Below are 20,876 nucleotides of genomic sequence, written 5' to 3'. Positions count from 1 at the left end.
ATGGAAAATATATGCATGATCAAGTGGTGCTTTCATTGAGAGTCGAACTAGTTCAAGACTGTTTAATTGCTTTTTCTTTTTTTTAAAAAAAAAAAAAGGTTTTGAATTATAAGGCTTATTATTCACAAATTTTTTGAATTTTTTCTTTTACAGTATCATGACTTCCGGGGACTCATCGGAACGTACTCAAACAGATAATCAAAATACATCGTCTGGTAATCAGCAGACGCAAGCTATGACTACGGGGGAGGGATACGCGCCATATCCTCCACCTGTATCCGGCGAGCCTTTTCAGAGGTATAAGCCGATATATCCAGATGGGATTACACCGCCAAGGGCAAACTCGCCAGTCACAACCACGCGGCTGGATTTTTCCTCGGTGGATCCAAGGGTCATCTTGGTAGGCACTAGTGGTGAAACAGTAGGCCCGCATGTGGTATGCTGCAGCCAGGTACCTATTTATAGTACCACGGTTTCAATCCCTCTGCAGACGCAGAGAGTTCAGCAGAATTCATCATTTACACCGTTGCAACCTTGGAAACCACCGCGTCCAATTTTGCAGTTTTTGACTACTGCGGATGCGCAGGCATTACTTAATAGTTGGGGGTTCGGTGTCATTCCAGATGCCAATTCTCATTGGACGCCGATAACCGCAGAACAGCAAAGCAATGCACATACGGTTGGACTTATAACGGCATATCCTCAGGTCTCGCAGGCATCTGCGCCACAGGTTTCGGCACCTTTTCAGCTACCCGTATACTCTGCGCTGGCAAGCCTGCCTTCTTTTCCAACGCATCTGCCTTGGTTATATCCGCAAACGCCGGGGCAACCTTGGCAAAATATTCAGGGGCAGGCGAATCTCGCAAGCCAATTTATGCAGGCGGCACCTCCTGACATGGTCTACCTATTTTCGCAACCTGATTTTGTTCAGGATATGATGAAGCGTTTCTTCGCAGGGCTCAAAGGTGACCCTGTTAACCCACCTTTTGAGCTACCAACTACTTTTGATAAGTTTCCTCCGCATATATAACTGCATATCCGTTTCCATCAGCGCCAAAGATACCCCACACACTGGGTACTTATAATGGTTTAACTGATCTGGATGACTTCCTACAGCGTTTCGAAGGCGCAATGTGCACCCAAGGTTAGGTGGATCCGGTTGCATGTCAGATATTTCCCATGACGCTGCTGGGCATTGCTCGCGAATGGTTTAATAAACTCCCATCAGGTAGCATATCCGGGTTCATGGATCTGCGGACGAAGTTCTTGCTGCAATATCAGAATCAGAGGCCACGCAAACGCACTCATATCGAATGTCATGATATTGTGCAGAAATCCAAGGAATCTTTGGGTGAATTTCTCACAAGATATACTAATGAGTGTCTGCGTATACCAGATCTTAAGCCAGAGCAGCAGATTTTCGGACTCATACATGGTATAAACTCAGAGCGTCACCCAACGTTGGTCAAGCGTTTGCGCCATACGGTGCCAACAACTTATGCTGAAGCACTTAAAGAATGCCATGATTATATGCGGAATGGCGAAGATAACGATATTCCCACCGCCAGCTCGCGCAATGAAAGGAAAGACGATGGTGATCGATCGCGTGATCAAAACCGCGGAAGTACTCTCGCGGAAGGTATCCTAGCGGTGGTCCTATCAGGAAAATGATAAAGGGAAATCAAGTGGCAATTATCGAAACAGTAACCAGCGCGGCATCAATAATCAGAACTATGCGCTGCTGAAAAGGTTGCCACAATTGCGTCACATCAAACAACCGAGTTGTGTGGTTCAGTTGTGCCTGTAAACATTCCCAGCATGGGAGAACAACTTGCAAGCAGTGCGGTCATAGCTAATCGATTGCATCCGGACAAGCGTATCAAAATCGGCGCAGGCTTGTCAGCTGAAACCAAGGCTAAGTTACATGGAATATTATCCGCAAACGCAGATGTTTTCGCATGGCAAGAATCAGACATGACTGGGGTTCTGCGCGATATTGCGGAACATAAGTTGAATGTTAATCCATCACTCACACCCGTTAGACAAAAGAAGCGACATATGGCTCTTGAGCGCAGTGATTGGTTATGCACAGAAGTAGATAACCTTGTCAAAGCGAACATTCTGCGGGAAGTGCGGTATCAGATATGGGTTGCTAATCCTGTGTTGGTGAAAAAGGCTGACGGTAATTGGCGGATGTGTGTTGATTTTAAAGACAATAATAAAGCGTGTCCCAAGGACAACTACCCTCTCCCGAAGATAGACTGGAAGGTGGAATCATTGTCAGGTTTCCGGTACAAGTGTTTTCTAGATGCATAAAAGGGTTATCACCAAATCTTAATGGCTGCGGAAGATGAGGACAAAACTGCTTTTCATACGACGCAAGGTATTTATTGTTATGCGAAGATGCCCTTCGGTTTAAAGAACGCAGGCGCGACCTATCAGCGCGTAATTGACGCAACCTTCAAGCACCAAATTGGTAGAAATCTTGAAGCATACGTCGATGACTTGGTAATTAAAAGTAACACTGAAGAAAAAATGCTCGCGGGCATCCTAGAAACGTTTGCGTCTCTACGCAGGATCGACATGAAGCTTAATTCGCTCAAATGCAGTTTTGGGGAAGAGGAAGGCAAGTTTCTAGGTCATGTAGTGACGGCGCGAGGAATTAAGGCGAATCCCAAAAAGATTGAGGCCATTGATAGTTTACCATCTCCAAGAACAAAGAAAGATGTGCAGAGTTTAACCGGGAAGCTCGCGGCAATCACGCGGTTTTTGTTAAAAGCTGCAGAGCGACAGTTGCCATTCTTCAATACTTTGAAGAATTGCTTGAAAAAAAAGGACTTCGTATGGACTCAGGAAGCAGAATCAGCCTTTCAGGAGATGAAGAAGGTGCTCGCTGAATTACCGACACTCACTGCGCAAGTATCGGGAGAACTATGCGTTGCTGAAAAGTTGATAGATTATTAATAAAACTAGGCTGATAACGTCAAATAAAATGATACTTTTAATAACAATCCTATTTATTAATGAAATTTTGACAATAACAATAATCTTAATGATAATAATAATAAAATGTTGATTTAACGATAATGGTACTAAGTTTTAACCTTAATGGTAATACTAATAATAATACTAATAATAATACTACTGATAATAATAATAGCTAGATTAATAATTTTACTGCTGGTGGTAGTTTTGATAATATTAGTAATAACAACAACCATAATATTAATCGTAATTGTAATTATAATTATGATAATAATAATAATAATAATAATAATAAATTGTAACTAATACTTTTAATAATAATAATAATAATAATACTAGTAACTATAATACAAATAATAATAACAATAACAATAATAATCATGGTAATAATAATATTAATAATTATCATAATAATAATAATAATAATAATAATAATAATAATAATAATAATAATAATAATAATAATAATAATAATAATAATAATAATAATAATAATAATAATAATAATAATAATAATAAATAAATAAATAAATAAATAAAAATGTAATTACTACCTTTAAGGTGATTTCCAAAAAAATACGTCTCAGTCCAGAATCGAACCACAGACCCCTTTGGTAACCACACAACACTCTAACCGTATGAACCATTCTCCTTTTCTGATTATAACTGAATCTATATTTATTTATCCCATTTAAATCTGTTTCCCCTACTTCTTCTTCTTTATAACATTCCATCGACCCATGTTCAATATCAATTGATAACTAGTTTCATAATAAGTTCTATATATGGTACAGAAAACGATCATTGATTTACTAGTTTAATTTAAAACAGCAAAATAAATAAAAATAAAATTTGGACATCCTGTGAAGAACACGAACAACCCAAAAATCACTTTCAAAATTTTAGGAAGTTTTAGGATGAGATTACAACATGAAAAAGGTTCTAAATTGTTCCTGTAAACTTTATCAATCAACAATTTAATATGAAACACAAAAACAAACGCGAATTTCTTGATGAACAATTCTTTTGACTTTTAAAATTTAGACTTTGACTTCAAAATTTGCATTCGATATGAAAAATTGAGGATTGAAACTTTACAGAAAGTTTATGTGATAGATTTCTAACATTTATACATTTAAGGATTTTAAAATTTGATACGTAATCGTGATTTGACCCAAAAGTTGAAGAACAGAGGTAGACGACCTGTGTTTCCTCTTTTTCTCTTTTTAAATCGAACTACATTGATTAAGTAGCATTATATATAATTAGTAATCGAATATTTGAAGCAGTAATCTTGATTGTTTGTATTGAATTTTGATTTGGATGTTTAACAAGGAAATAGACAGAAATTTCGGTCAGATAGAAATAAATAGAAAAAAAATATAAAGGGTGAGAAGGATTGCTAACTAAATTCGTGTTGGTGTCGACAGAATCCTCAATCAGTACAGATAATAAAGCAGATTAGATAATGATGTGAAACAGATTTTGTTTATATCTGTTTTATTTTTCGTTTTAATTTTATATAGTTAATAACATTAATAATTAATAGATATATTAATAATAATAATAATAATAATAGTAATAGTAATATTATCAAATAATACTAAAAATGATAATAATAATAATTTATAATAATTATACTAATTATTAATGATGATAATAATAATAATAGATTTGTAATATTTTCTAAGAATATTTCTGATAGTGATGATTTTAATGATAATGATTATAAATAATAAAAATTCTTAATAATAATATCTAATTCTGATTTTGATGCTAATATTAATATTAATGAATGTAATAATAACATTATTCATGATAATAATAAAAAAATTTTATTATTTATGATAACTATAAAAAATAACAATTTTTAATGATAATAGTAATAATACTTATAAATAATAATAATAATAATGATCACAATAATATCTAAAATTATAATTTTTAATTCTAGTTGTAATGATGATGTTATTGGTAATGGTAATAATAATTTTAACAATAAAAAAAATAATAACAATCAAATGTAGCAAATAATAGTAAAAATACTGATATTAATATTAATATTATGAAAGTATGGATATTAATACAACAACTATATTTTAACATGTATTTAATAATTAATTAATATGTTATATAATATATTACAATATACATCTAATCATTGATGATAGAAATCATATTCATTATATATATACTCATATTCATTTTAATATTAATTTACTTTATATATTATTTTACATCTTTAATTCTAATGATTCATTTTAACGGCAACTTACTTATTTTGTATTTGATTTCACATTCTCTATTCAGATGATTAAACTGTATTCTATCATTTCAAATTAATGTATACTTTTATATTTATATTTATATTTATATTTATATTTATAATTATATACATACATATATATATATATATATATATATATATATATATATATATATATATATATATATATATATATATATATATATATATATATATATATATCTTTATATATTTATTTACACACCATCGTTCGTGAATCGTAGAGAACAGTCAAAGGTCAAATGAAGATATGAACATCGTTCCAAAATTTTCTAGACTCAACATTAAAGACTTTGCTTATCATGTCGAACTTAAATAAATATTAGGTTTAAATTTAGTCGAAAATTTCTGGGTCGTCACAGTACCTACCCGTTAAAGAAATTTCGACCCGAAATTTTAGTGTGGTCGTCATGGCTAACATTAAGAATGTTTTCATGACAAATATGAGTTGATAAATAGAGTTTTATCATTATTGAGTAATATGGATAAAACAACTCGATTATGTGAAACGTACGAGTGAAGCTATCACAAAAGAGTGAAATAAATAAATGCAGGTTCATCTTAACTGGTGACGTAGTCACAGTTGAATTCCTGAATTCAAGGGGAAAAGATAGAACTATCAAGATAATATGTTCTTGATATGTTTAGAGGTTTGATTGAATGTAAGAGTCATGTAACATGGCACATGATGACGTTATAGTCTGTGAATCATCAAGTTCCATTGTAGAAACTCAGCGTGACTTACTGTAATATAATCACGTTGATCAAGTGTCATTATATTATACTAACTCATGCATCAATTTCCAACACTACTTCAAAACATTCATATTTTAAATTCGAAGGTTTACAGAATATAGAAACTAAAACAGTTTCCTTTTATGAAATAACACAGATAGCGCGGAGAGATAAATGATCTCAGATAAGAATATTTATGAAAATATCTTCAGAAATATCGAGGATATTTATAAAGAAGATACGATGATATCTTGGAATTTCTAATATCGAAGGATGATGAAGAAGATTTATCTGTAAGGGTTTAGATTTAGAAGCATAATATTCGCTAAAGATTTCATCAGATACAGAATCATTAGGATTCTTTGAAGGCAGATTTATTCTCTGTGATTTGTCTACAGTCTCCTTCTTGGTTTGTTCAATCTGTTTTCTAGTTTTAACTTTTCTGAGCTTTGCCAACATACTATTCTTTATCATTAAACTTTTGACTGTTAAGGCAGTCTTCAGTTTTCACTGCTTCATTAGCTTTTTCAAAACTCAGAAAACTGATTTGTAGACTGGGTGGTTTTCAGAATTGGAAATCATAATTCTAGGAGATAAATGTTATATATACATATAACCGTTGATGTAGAAACGCTGCGAGATTCAAAATACTGATTGCTGATTTCTGGTAATTGGTATGGCAATTCTCGTTACAAGATGCGGATGAGTATATGATAGGGATTCGATAAAGATAATGATTTTTTTTTTTTGGAAAGTTAAGGATCAACTAAATTTTTGGTAAGTTTAGTGCTAATGTAGTGGGACATAAATGGTTCTTCGGTAACGATGACGAAGGGGCAAATGTATATATCAAAGTTATAAGAAGACTTATTCCAATGAAAGATCGATGTTAATTTGCTGGAGCTGTGACAAAATTGGCTAATTTGAAAAGGAATTGCAAAGTTATTTTTGGTAATAGCAACGTCAAAGGAGCTAGCACAGATACGTGTTAAAAGTTTACTCAGGTTCTGAGTGTTTTCAGATGCATAACTATATGCATAAATCTTTTCTTCCATAGATGAAGTGCGGTTGGTTCATCCTCTAGATTGAGGTGTTTTCAAGCATCATGAAAAGATTTGAACGCAGATTGTAATCGTCAAGATACAAATGAGGTTTAAGATGAAATCAAGTGGCAAGCTTGAAGAAATGTTTAGTTTCATATGTTATAGTCAATATTTTAATTTATTTTAATTGTCCAATGTTGGTAGTCCACAGTTGATAGTCCACAGTTAGCAATATATAATATTCGAATTAATTAATACGTGTCGTGACCCGTGTACATGTCTCAGGCTCGATCATAACTCAAAGTATATATATTATTGTAGAATCAACCTCAACCCTGTATAGCTAACTACAGCATTACTGTATATAGAGTGTCTATGGTTATTCCAAATAATATATATAGATGCGTCGATATTATATGTCAAAACCTTGTATACGTGTCCTGATATTTAAAGTGCGTAAAATAAATAAAAGAAATTAAATGACGATAAATAAAATTGCGAGAATATAAATTTCGATAATTAAATTGCGATAAATAAAATGTAATCAGTTAGCTAGGAACAGTTAGCTAGGTACAGTTAGCGTAGATTCTTAACAAAAATTTTCTCATAGTTAAATTGTTTGTTTCTAACAAATTTTATTTTGTCCAATGTTTTCTTCATTATGCCACTTGTTGGATTCCGATAATTCAAAATCCAAATATGAAATTGAATGAAAATGGTTATTCTGTGGTGAATGAATTCGTATATCTGTGGATGTAAGTAGGATAGTAAATGACTGTTGAATCAGATTCGAAGAATGTACAATGTATCTTATTAATGTGAAATCTAAATATTCCTCGGGTATTACCTACCCGTTAAAATATTTTCACCATTAACAGTTCGTACAAAAGAATTTTAATTACAATCTTTATGAAAACATATATACATATATATTTTCTTCAGATGTAATCATGGATTTAATGAGTTAATATGATATTAAACTCATCTGATTTACGGATAGAACTATAGTACATAATCTCTAAAACATTAGAGATTACATAATCGTCATGAAGGATGAAGATAATTGATGTAAGACGATACGTAGAATGATGATTATACTCGAGGTACAGAATGAGGTGTTGAGGCATGGATTATTGATGGTACTGGTGCTGTTACTGATGGTACTGTTGGTGCCAGTGATGTTGCTGAAGCTGGTAAATTTTGCACCATATTCTCCAAATTGATTACTCTAGAGCGAAGTTCGTTGACTTCTTCTATTACACCGGGATGATTGTCTGTTCAGACGAGCAGATGAATAAGGTTTCGAATTTTGAGATAGTATATAATCATGGCGAGATATTTGGGAAATGATGGTGAAAATGGTGTTTCGGACTGGTTTGCCGGTAAGTGCTTCAGGTTCTTCGCCACTAGGTGAATTCGGTTGGTGGAAGGGATCGCCTTCTTCGCGTCTCCATTGATTAAGTCGGCTACTAACCCATTAGATGAACTGAGGATGGCTGATTGGTTTATTCATTCTGGTGACGCTGCTTTCGGAGCTCGAGTGAAAATCCATATCGGAATCCGAGGGACTTGAACTAGTGGCGAATTCCATTTCTTACGATTGAATAAAGGATTTTTCAATATGAATAAGATTATAGGATGTAGATTAGTATCCTGCAATACATAATTTACATGTGCATATATCATACTAAAATCCCAAAAGTTACGGAGAAATCTACGGAAGCTGTCAAGCAAAGGTAACAATAACAGATACGCTAAGATATGAATTTATCTATACACTGTCTATGCAATAGAGGCAGTAAGACGTGTCTAGACCTTAAGGATGATAAGCAAATAATTTTCGACACTAAATGATAAGCAAAACTTTTGACATGCAGACACGGTCGAAGTCCAGACCCACTAATGCATCTAAACAACTATCAGTTAGACACACTAATGCAAGACTTGGTTCACTAAGACCACCGTTCTGATACCACATGAGACGACTCATCTCAATCCATAAGGACGAATACAATAACATATGATTACATCGCGAGGTATTTGACCTCTATATGATACATTTTACAAATATTGCATTCGTCTTTAAAAGACAAACTTTCATCACATTGAAAGTTGACGGCATGCATACCATTTCATAATATATCCAACTATAAATAACTTAATAATAATCTTGATGAACTCAACGACTAGAATGCAACGTCTTTTGAAATATGCCATGAATGACTCCAAGTAATATCTTTAAAATGAGCAAATGCACAGCGGAAGATTTCTTTCATACCTGAGAATAAACATGCTTTCAAGTGTTCACCAAAAGGTTGGTGAGTTCATTAGTTTATCATAAACATTCATTTTCATCATTTTAATAGACCACAAGATTTTCATTTCCATTTCTCATAAATATACGTCCCATGCATAGAGACAAAAATAATCATTCATATGGTGAACAACTGGTAACCGACATTAACAAGATGCATATAAGAATATCCCCTATCATTCCAGGAAATTCTTCGGACACGATAAAACAACATCGAAGTACTAAAGCATACGGTACTTTGGATGGGGTTCGTTAGGCCCAATAGACCTATCTTTAGGATTCGCGTCAATTAGTAGATCGGTTTACTAATTCTTAGGTTACCAAGCAAAAGGGGCATATTCGGCTTCGATCATTCACCAATATAATGTAGTTTCAATTACTTGTGTCTATTTCGTAAAACATTTATAAAAGCGCATGTATTCTTAGTCCCAAAAATATAAAGGGTAAAAAGGCAAATGAAACTCACCATACTGTATTTTATAGTAAAAGTACATATGACGATATTTAACAACTGATCAATGTAGGGTTGGACTCGGATTCACGAACCTATATCATTTATATATATATATATATATATATATATATATATATATATATATATATATATATATATATATATATATATATATATATATATATATATATATATATATGTATATATATATATATGTATATATATATATATGTATATATATATATATATATGTATATATATATATATATGTATATATATCTATATATATATATATATATATATATATATATATATATATATATATTAAAACATACGCTTGTGATTGAACAATTATATATATTATTATTAGTGATAAAATTTTATATTGATAACTTATTTATTTCATTAAGTATATTCATTTTATATATAACAATATTTATATAGTAAAGTTATGTGTTTTAAATATATTTTTATATAACATCATTTGTTTGTTAAGTTAATGATAATACTAAAATAATGATAATATTATTATTACTTAGATTTAATAATTATGTTGAAAGTAATTATTTTGGTAATATCATTTGTCATCTTGTTAATAGTGATATTGATAATGATAATAGTAATATCAATAATAGTAATAAAATGTTAATTTTAAATAAAATGCAAATTTTAAAGTTGATAGATTATTAATAAAACTGGGCTGATAACGTCAAATAAAATGATACTTTTAATAACAATCCTATTTATTAATGAAATTTTGACAATAACAATAATCTTAATGATAATAATACTAAAATGTTGATTTAACGATAATGGCACTAAGTTTTGACCTTAATGGTAATACTAATAATAATACTAATAATAATACTACTGATAATAATAATAGCTAGATTAATAATTTTACTGCTGGTGGTAGTTTTGATAATATTAGTAATAACAACAACCATAATATTAATCGTAATTGTAATTATAATTATGATAATAATAATAATAAATTGTAACTAATACTTTTATTAATAATAATAATAATAATACTAGTAACTATAATACAAATAATAATAACAATAACAATAATAATCATGGTAATAACAATATTAATAATAATAATAATAATAATAATAATAATAATAATAATAATAATAATAATAATAATAATAATAATAATAATAATAATAATAATAATTAATAAATAAAAATGTAATTACTACCTTTAAGGTGATTTCCAAAAAAATATGTCTCAGTCCAGAATCGAACCACAGACCCCTTTGCTAACCACACAACACTCTAACCGTCTGAACCATTCTCCTTTTCTGATTATAACTGAATCTATATTTATTTATCCCATTTAAATCTGTTTCCCCTACTTCTTCTTCTTTACAACATTCCATCGACCCATGTTCAATACCAGTTGATAACTAGTTTCATAATAAGTTCTATATATGGTACAGAAAACGATCATTGATTTACTAGTTTAATTTAAAACAGCAAAATAAATAAAAATAAAATTTGGACATCCTGTGAAGAACACGAACAACCCAAAAATCACTTTCAAAATTTTAGGAAGTTTTAGGATGAGATTACAACATGAAAAAGGTTCTAAATTGTTTATGTAAACTTTATCAATCAACAATTTAATCTGAAACATAAAAACAAACGCGAATTTCTTGATGAACAATTCTTTTGACTTTTAAAATTTAGACTTTGACTTCAAAATTTGCATTCGATACGAAAAATTGAGGATTGAAACTTTACAGAAAGTTTATGTGATAGATTTCTAACATTTATACATTTAAGGATTTTAAAATTTGATACGTAATCGTGATTTGACCCAAAAGTTGAAGAACAGAGGTAGACGACATGTGTTTCCTCTTTTTCTCTTTTTAAATCGAACTGCTTTGATTAAGTAGCATTATATATAATTAGTAATCGAATATTTGAAGCAGTAATCTTGATTGTTTGTATTGTATTTTGATTTGGACGTTTAACAAGGAAATAGGCAGAAATTTCAATCAGATAGAAATAAATAGAAAAGATATAAAGGGTGAGAAGGATTGCTAACTGAATTCGTGTTAGTGTCGACAGAATCCTCAATCAGTACAGATAATAAAGCAGATTAGATAATGATGTGAAACAGATTTTGTTTATATCGGTTTTGTTTTTCTTTTTAATTTTATATAGTTAATAACATTAATAATTAATAGATATATTAATAATAATAATAATAATAATAATAATAGTAATATTATCAAATAATACTAAAAATGATAATAATAATAATTTATAAGAATTATACTAATTATTAATGATAATAATAATAGATTTGTATTATTTTCTAAGAATATTTATGATAGTGATGATTTTTATGATAATGATTATAAATAATAAAAATTTTTAATAATAATATCTAATACTGATTTTGATGCTAATATTAATATTAATGAATGTAATAATAACATTATTCATGATAATAATACAAATTTTTATTATTTATGATAACTATAAAAAATAATAATTTTTAATGATAATAGTAATAATACTTATAAATACTAATAATAATAATGATCACAATAATATCTAAATTTACAATTTTTAATTCTAGTTGTAATGATGATGTTATTGGTAATGGTAACAATAATTTTAACAATAAAAAAAATAATAACAATCAAATGTAGCAAATAATAGTAAAAATACTGATATTAATATTAATATTATGAAAGTAAGGATATTAATACAACAACTATATTTTAACTTGTATTTAATAATAAATTAATATGTTATATAATATATTACAATATACATCTAATCATTGATGATAGAAATCATATTCATTATATATATACTTATATTCATTTTAATATTAATTTACTTTGTATATTATTTTACATCTTTAATTCTAATGATTCATTTTAACGGCAACTTACTTATTTTGTATTTGATTTCACATTCTCTATTCAGATGATTAAACTGTATTCTATCATTTCAAATTAATGTATACTTTTATATTTATATTTATATTTATATTTATATATATATTTATATTTATAATTATATATATATATATATATATATATATATATATATATATATATATATATATATATATATATATATATATATATATATATATATATATATATATATATATATATATCTTTACATATTTATTTACACACCATCGTTCGTGAATCGTCGGGAACAGTCAAAGGTCAAATGAAGATATGAACATCGTTCCAAAATTTTCTAGACTCAACATTACAGACTTTGCTTATCATGTCGAACTTATATAAAGATCAGGTATAAATTTAGTCAAAAATTTCTGGGTCGTCACACTGCACACGCAGGAAACATCAAATTCTTGATTGTTGCAATCGACTATTTCACTAAGTGGGTTGAAGCGCGACCGCTGGCAACAATTTCAGGAAAGAGGGTGCGAAATTTTGTATGGGAAGACATTGTTTGTCAATTCGGCATACCAAACGAAATCGTTAGTGATAACGGTACACAGTTTACGGGGGATCCTTTTCGCAGTTGGTGCGCGGAGCTTAATATTAAGCAAACTTTTACTTCCGTTGCACATCCGCAGGCGAATGGCCAGTGTGAAGTCACCAACCGGGATATAGTAGCTGGAATCAAAGCTAGGTTGGGTCATGGTCGCGTTGGTTGGGTGGACGAACTACCATAGGTTTTATAGTCACATAGAACAACACCCAAAGCAAGCACTGGTGAGACTCTGTTCAGTTTGGTCTATGGGTCAAAAGCTATTGTACCGCAGAGATTGGGGTACCAACGTTCCGCATACAGAATTTCGACGAGCAGAATAACTCAGAGGCTTTTCGGGAAAATCTTAATCTGCTTGAAGAACCCAGACTCTCTGCGGTGGTGAACGAAGCCAATAATAAGAAGAAAATTGCAAAGTACTACAATCAGCGTGTGCGTTCGCGCTCTTATAAGTGCGTGGACTTAGTTTGGCGTCAGAATGATGCAAGTCATGCGGAGGATACTGGGAAACTGGGCCCCAGTTGGGAAGGTCCATACAAGGTAGCAAAAGCAAGCAACACCGGGGCGTACCACCTCGAGACATTAGATGGAAAACCTGTGAAACGCACTTGGCACGCGACGTTGTTAAAAAAATGTTATATGTAGCTGGATGGACCTGATCACTCCAATTTATTTTAGCACATTATTTTTTCTATGTATTTTCCTTCCGTTTGAATGTGTCGTGGTTGTAATCATGATTAATGCCAATTAAATTTTTACTCGCGCATACTTTTGTTGTGTATTTCTTTCTTTTTTGTATGCGGTTCCTGCCTACTTAAGGGGTGTCCTCTAACCCCCGTGCGGCAGAAGCCTGTTTGGTTACAAGGCTAGACATTAACGGTAGGCGAAGAGAATTGGCTTTCCCCTAGCCAAGCGCCACGCAGACTAGATGGCTGCCAAGTCGACTTAAAAATACAAGCATTAGTTTGCTTGTGCGTACATACTCTCGCATTGGTTTGCTTGAGGAACTCTTAAGCATAAAAACATTGGTTTGTTTTTGGTTTCGTTGCTTACCATACAGCTAAAGTGCACCTCTAGCACATGACGAAACAATAACGCAGTAGCTTTTGAGTCTAAACTGTTAAAGGTAAAATTGCTAAAATATTGGTTTATTTTACGCAGTACCTGCGTAGGCGCATGAGTTTTGGTTAACTATGCGCATGGGCATGTGGTTCATCTTTTGTTTTGATTCGCGATATACAAACAATAAATACATAACGCATGCATAACATAATAATATATACGAAAATTAAGTTATTACACATCACAATTGTTTCAAACGCCTGCCCGACACGGGACTTAGGGCCAAAAAAATTGTATCTACAATTGCCTGCCTAAGCATAGGACTTACGGCGCAAACGGTTACAAGCCACAACTAAAAATCCTCCTTGAGGAACCCATCAATCGACATGTTCGGGTCTGCAGCAAAAGCATTGATTAGGGGGATTGGGATGGCTGTGATGGCCTCTTTGTCTTCAAGGAGCACTGCGGCTGTACCCTCCTTCAACTTCTTCTGAACAATGTCGGGGTACGGCGGTGTCAGACCGCAACCTTTGATCACCTCCAGCACTGCCTTGTTGATCTCATAGTCCTTCACTGCATCAACATAGGCGTTGAACTTGTCGGATACGGGACCCGAGTCCATCACCTTCTGCGCAATGGTAGGAAGGGCGGTGCGAAGCTTTAATAGGTCCGCCTCTGCCAGTTCGCGGCCAGTCACCGCGTCATCCTTCTCCCTATTCACCCTTTCTAGCTTCAACCGCAGGCGCTCAGTCTCCCCTTTATCTTGGTCAACCGCACCAACCAACTCATGGTTTTTCTTCCTTTCCTCGATCAGGGTGGTTTTTGTTTCTGCCGCAGTTAACTCCACCGCCTTGCGCGCCTCTTCCGCGGCATCCCTATCTTTTTTAACCTGGTCAACCCCCGCTTGCAGTAGCCCTAGCTCTGTTTCTTTACACAGGGCCACTTGATACAAGTTAGTGGAACGGCGGGCTTGATCTGCAAACATGCCAAAGAACACAAGGCCGTTTTGGACAAAGGCATCGTGCGCTTGGTTGAAGGGCAGTGCGGCCAGTTGATCGCAGAATTCCGCAGGGAATATTTGTTGCAGAAACATCGACTGCTCGGCGGCATTTTCTGCGGAGGATTGGGTGAGTTGGCTCAAGTTAGCCAGGCAGAAGCTACCGCGGGGTGGAGTCGGTGTAGAATCAGAATCCAGATGTATCGCATTATCTCTCGATGTGGTGGTGGCTTCAAGCTACGGATTGACTCGCGGTGGAGTCTGATGCGTCTCCTCAACATGCTCTGAGTATTAGTAACTCGTTAGAATATGCATTAAGTATGCGGAGTTTACGCAGGAAAAGGATGTTTACCAGTAGTGGGGGGAGGTAGATCCGCAGATGCGTGCTCGATGGGAACGAAGTTGTCATTCCGCATGTCCTCCCTCTGTTTGGGAGTGAGTTTCTTTTTCTTTTGTTTGGTTTGGGGGCATTCGATAGCCTTGCGTTTGTTGGCTGAGGTGGCAGGTACGGATACCTGGTTTTCGCCAGTACGCTCCTGCTCCAGTTGTTCATCAACGTTTTGCTTGCGGAAAGATATTCCCGCAATCTTCTCCGCAGTAAGTACCTTCTTCATCTTCATCTCTGCAAACAAACGTGCATAAGTTAGCACATATAAGTATGTAGCAAATTGTTATATGTTATTGTGCATTAATACTATTCCTACCCTTGCCATTCGGTCCGATTATGGCTGGACGCACGTTCTCCCATGGCCAGTGTGCGGATATCTTTCCTAACCGCAGCATCACGTTCCCGTATGACCGGTGCACCAGCTGTGCGTTAGCGCACTCCGCTAACAGCTTTGTTTCTTCATCATCTAGGACCGGGGTTTTGTTCACGTCCTTAGCCACATTTTCACACCAGATAAGCGTTTGCGGAAATTTGGTACCAACCACAGTTTGGTCAATAAAAAATAACGTTTCTTTCCAGTGGCCCGCATTCGATTTTGGGGTTTTGGTGAAGTTTTGATGAGCAAAGAATGTGAACCACGATTTGTGGTGATTGGCTAAGCGGTATAGATGGCAGAATACCTTAACCAAGGGTACCTTGTTGAGTGCAACGCACCACATCTCAAACAATACAATCTTCCCTATGGCGTAAGGGTGTAGTTGCCCTAATCCTACGCAGAAATGATCTAAAACACCTAGGAAGAAGTTGGAAGGTGGCACTCTAAAATTGCCATGCTTAAACGCATGCTCATATATGGCTACTTTGTTCTCCGGCGGTTTGTGGGCACGTTGATTAGATTGGGGAGGCACCTGATTGTACTGTGCTAACGGTGGGTATTGTTTCACTAAATAATCTATATGCTTTTGCTCTATAATCGATACTACACTATCTACATACATCTCATTAGCTTTAGTCATTTTCTATAAGTGATCGGAGAATAACTAACCTCTTGAAGATTGGCCGGAATGTTCGGGAATTGATCGGAATGTGAATTAGCAGCGTATTAGAGAAGGTTATGGCAGAAAAATGGAAATGAATGTGAATTGGGTCTATTTATAGTGAAGATTGGGGGTCATGGGGTGAAATGGTCTCATCGTGGCTGTACACGTGTAACGCAATCAACGGATAACATTTTCTGTACGCGCGTGGATGTCAGTTTGGTATGGTTCACTAGGAGCGCGTGGCTGACACGCGGCTGCCAACTACCACTTTACGTCTTGTCAGCCGAATGGGCTTCTGCGACAGTGACAGGCATTTAATGACCTCGAAACGCACGCGAAAAATTAAATTCTAGCCGTTTTCTTGTTTTTTCTTTTTCGCTTAATAGTTTGATATCATATGTCTTGCGTCATATAACATCAAACTGGGGGGACATAATGATACCGCAACACGCATGCGCAATATATACATATGCGGGCACTCACTAGCAACGTATGCGTGTACTTTGTATGCGGTATGCAGCATGCAGATTCGTATCGAATGCCTTTGTTCCCGGTACGGCGGTTACTTGGTCCTCAAGCAAGTATGTTTTCCATAATTATATCCGTGATTCGGGGGAGTTGGTTATGGAAGGTGTTGACATATATTTATGTAATAGATTAGTGGCGCACGGTTTTATCTTTGTTATGTATTGTATTTACTATTTTACCATGGTAACTTTGTATCTTTTGAAACTAGGGAGGTTGTCATATATAAACAACCTCCCCACAACTATTGTAACTAGTTATCCATTTTGCACTAAATCATCTTATCCTTTCTCTCATGTGTTCTTGATAATTAATACTTCCAACCCACTAATCAACTCACAAACTGTCGATCTAGGCTTCATTAGGGACTAACAATTGGTATCAGAGTGGGACTTGCTATCTTGCTTGTAGATCCAAGGATTAAAGCTTTTAGACTCGTGTTTTGAAGTGTTTGGTGTTCTTCGGTTCAGGTATCACGATTAATCTTCATTTAGTAACGAATTTGGTTGTTGTTTGTTAAGTATATCTATCTTTCTGCTTGAAATCTGTGTTAAATGCTTAACATGTTTTAAATTATGCATGCTCTATCTCAGATTAACTTGTTCTAAAAATATTTTTTGCACGAAAAAGTTCTTCTGACCCTAATCTGTGTCATGTTTTTCGTATGATGAAGTATGTTTAACATGTTTCTGTCTTATGAAAAAGAGTTGTATGTCAAAATGGTATGTAATTCATGAAGTTTTCTGGTAATTTAGTGCTTAGCTCATGTACTTTGTTCATATTTCATGCTCATATGCTCATGTTTCTACTGCCATGACTGAGATATGATGATTTTACCACCTTTTTACATGATTTACTCGAAAAGTACTTGAAATTTTGCACTCCACTCGTGTCAAGGTTAATTAAAGGTCCTAAAGTTACATGATTCATTGCTAATTTGTCCTTAAACTCTGCTAAATCTTCTTAAGAATTGCTTAAGTTTTTCCCAGAACAGGTGCTCGAAAACCCCTTCTGGGTTTGAGACTGCTCGAAAACCTCCCAGGGTAGTATCACTACAGTGAAACCCTAAGGTTTTTGCTCGAAAAACCTGTTCACTTTCCCACGTTTTGAGTCTGTTTTGGCTCCAAACTTTGGACTTGTAGTCAATACCCACATAAATTTCTATTACCCGATAGTTTTAGGTGTGAAAAGGACATGTCCTTGACATAATCCCTTGATTTGTGTCATAGAGGACAAAGGACTTGTCCTTTTGTGCATAAGCTTGTACTTTTGTGTAAGTTTTCACGTGCATATGTACTCTCTCTCTTAAAGTCAAACAACTTGAACTTAAACAAACTGAATTAAGTGTTTTTCAGTCATATTGCTCGAAAAATTGTGAAAAGTGTGATCTTTGCTTTAGAACAGTGTGTAATTTGAATATTTGCTCGAAAAATTGTGTTCAAAATTAAAAGATTGACTGAAAACAGTGATTTTTACTGCCCTAAAACCTTGCGTGAAAAACTTTTGCTGCTCCAAAATCTTAAGTTTTGTCTCATTGTGCTTGAAAACTTAGTTTCCATAGAACCTGGTTTTGCTAGAAAACGACCCTGTTTTGAAGGCTGGGTTTTGTTTGAAACCCTAGTTATCTGCTCGAAAACTTAGGTGCTCTAGAACTAACTATGTTCTCGAATACCTTAACTGCTCGAATACATTGCCTGCTCTAAAATTTTTCTAGTGCTCTATTATCTTACCTGCTCGAAAAACTAGTACTTTGCTCCCATAACTGTCCTGCTCGAAAATCTCCCTTTCTTAACTACCTAGTTGGTGCTCGAAAACATAGTCTGACTTGAAGTTTGGATTTGCTCAAAAACCACTTGGCTTATACAAGTGGTTTTACACCAAAACCCTAATTTCACTCTGTTTACACAAGTGATTCTCTACACTCAAACTCTCCACTTCCAATCTCTTGTTAAAATTCCTCTCTTTTGCACCACTAAGTTTACACTACTAGTTAAGATGGCTACTGCAAACCGTGATGCTTTGGTCATGGGCTCGGATACCCGTCCTCCCATGTTGTTCGAGGGACTATTTGACGAATGGAAAAGAAGGTTTGACAACTTCATCGATGGAAAAGGAGAACAAACCAAATACCTCTGGGAATCATTTCTCAATGGACCTAAGATCTCACTTCACCCTGACACCGGCGCGATTCTAAAACCCTATGAACTCCAGGGTGAAGAAGCCAAGAGAGCTCAAGCTGATATCGATTCCAGGTCCATTATCATGCAAGCCCTTCCTCATGACATGTACAAGTCTGTCAGCTCTCTGAAATCTGGAAAAGAACTTCTAGATGAAATCACCCGTCAACAGGAAGGATTGATAACGCCAAAATTATACATGTTTATTGCCGTTATTTCGATCTAAAGTTGTTCCATTTGTATGTAATTGTTGTACATATGTATTGTAATTCGTGTATATTTGTAAAAGTCCATTGTGAATGAATAAATGAAGACCAACAGCGAAAACAGAGTTAAAACAAAGATTGAACGCGTAAAACAGCCTGAAACCACTGAAACAGGTCCAAATGCGGCGCATCCCTCTTAGATGCGGCGCATCTCTGCACCAAATAACTCCCGACAGTTTCAGATGCGGAGCATAAAGAATTCTGGACCAAAACAGCCTCAGATGCGGCGCATCTGAGAGGGATGCGGCGCATCCAAGCCAGATGCGGCGCATCTGCTTCCCTGCCGACAGTTCTGAGTGCAGAATCGAGCTGGAATCTACTGAGCGTAAAGAGATGCGGCGCATCCCAAAGAGATGCGGCGCATCTGGTCACTTTCTGGCCAAAATACCTAACTTTTGAGCCTATTTAATGAAGCCTTTGGTTACATACTTCATACACCTTCACAACTACGTTTTCCCTCAGTTCTAATACGATTTTCAAGGTTCAAAGAAGGTGTGACGATCGCTCTAAATCCATATGGACGAACACGTCATTCATCGATTTCATTGCGAGGTATTTGACCTCTATATGATACATTTTGTAAATATTGCATTCTTTTGAAAAGGCACACCATAAATGAATATTTAAATCAAAGGTTTTCGACATCTGATGATTTCTACATATAGACAATCACCGTAATATAATAGTTTACAATAGTACTTCCGTTGACAATGCAGTCAAAATAAGATACATGGTGATAATTTGGTGAATGCAACGTTTCCTTGAAAAATATGCCATGTAAGACTCCATGCACATAGTTTGTCTAACATATAAGCAAACAACAGAAGACTTCTAGGGAACCTGAGAATAAACATGCTAACAAGTGTCAACACAAAGGTTGGTGAGTTCATAGTTTTAATGTTTTGCATAATCTGTACATAAAGGTGGATCACAAGATTTCAGTCGTTTCATCCAGAAACGTTTATCAAAATAGTCTACAAAACTGAGCACCCTGGTAACTAAGCTTTAACGTTATAATAAGTACCCCTGTTTTAACATACATGCAACCAACATGTACAATACACGCAAACCAACGTGTACTAAACTC

Source organism: Rutidosis leptorrhynchoides, chromosome 2 (genome assembly GCF_046630445.1).
Source record: "Rutidosis leptorrhynchoides isolate AG116_Rl617_1_P2 chromosome 2, CSIRO_AGI_Rlap_v1, whole genome shotgun sequence".
Lineage (NCBI taxonomy): Eukaryota > Viridiplantae > Streptophyta > Magnoliopsida > Asterales > Asteraceae > Rutidosis > Rutidosis leptorrhynchoides.
The sequence above is the reverse complement of the archived record's forward strand: the minus strand, read 5'-3'. Positions refer to the sequence as shown.